The 1,215-nt window shown below is 30.6% G+C and overlaps 1 protein-coding gene across 1 annotated transcript in view; it reads right to left on the reverse strand.

The window, feature by feature from the left end:
* Positions 1–1,215, reverse strand: part of COL4A5 (collagen type IV alpha 5 chain) — a 227,462-nt gene that overhangs the window by 64,995 nt on the left and 161,252 nt on the right. The window lies entirely within an intron of this gene.

The raw sequence follows: 1,215 nt of genomic DNA on the forward strand, positions 1-1,215 counted from the left end.
CTCTCGATAAACACAACATGAATAGATCTCAAAAACAATATTCTGAGTGAAAGAAGGCTTACAAAGAATGTACCCACTGTGCTATTCCATATGGAGTTCTAGAACAGGTAGAATTAATTCACAATGAAGGAAAACCATTACAGTATAGTTGCCACTGTGGACGTTGGTGTAGGAACTGAGGAAAGGGGCAAAAGGGAAATTTCTGGGATTACATTTTGATAGGGGTGTATGCTTTGTCAAAATCTAGCAAATATCTCCTTAAGATACGTGCATCTCTTTTAATGTGAATTTTATGTCAAAAAAATGAACAACCATAGAATTGTAATTATAATACACATGCTAAGGCATTTAGGAAGAAGTGCACTCCCTAAATTGTAAAATTTACTTTGAAATTCATCAAAAAATAAGTTAATGGATAAAGGGAAGGATTAATATGTAACAAATTGTGTATAGGAAAATGTTGATAATAGAATATCAGTAATGGATATATAGTAATCACTGAAAACTTTTTCTACTTTGCTGTTTATATGAAATTTTAAAAACATAAAATGTTGACAGAGATAAAATGTTAATTGTAGAATCTTGATGGTAGACATAGGAGTTTTTGCTGTACAGTTCTTTTAATTTCCTGTCTGAAAATTTCCACAATAAAATGTTTAGAAAACTCTACTGATAAGTACCTGTATCAGATTTGCAAAAATTACAGAGTTTGTCAATGTACTCACTTACCAAAGCTGTGGAGAAACAAGTACACTCATACATTGGTGATATGGTGCAAATGGAGAAGAATCTGACAATATCTAGAGATGCATTTAGCCTTTAATTTGGAAAATCTACTTCTATTGCTCTGTTCTACTATTACACCTGTACACATATAATAAAATAACATGTATGCAAGACTCTTCACTCTGATATTATTTCTAATAAGAAAAGATTGCCCAAAACCCAATCTAGTGACTAGCAACTGGCAGAATAAACTATGGTATATCCAAGCAAATCCAATACTAGGTAGCTATTTTTAAGAAATCAAGATCTCAATGCAATGAGGTGATCTCCAGGATATAAAATTAAAATAAGTAACATGCAAAAATTCAAAAGGTAGTACTCTACTTTTTGAGAAAGGCAGAAAATAAAATATATATTCATATATATATATATATATATGTGATTATATCATCTATTCAATGAAATAAAACACAAAAACACCAATGGCAG

The sequence above is a fragment of the Crocuta crocuta genome, unplaced genomic scaffold (assembly GCF_008692635.1).
Source record: "Crocuta crocuta isolate KB4526 unplaced genomic scaffold, BGI_CrCroc_1.0 scaffold737, whole genome shotgun sequence".
Lineage (NCBI taxonomy): Eukaryota > Metazoa > Chordata > Mammalia > Carnivora > Hyaenidae > Crocuta > Crocuta crocuta.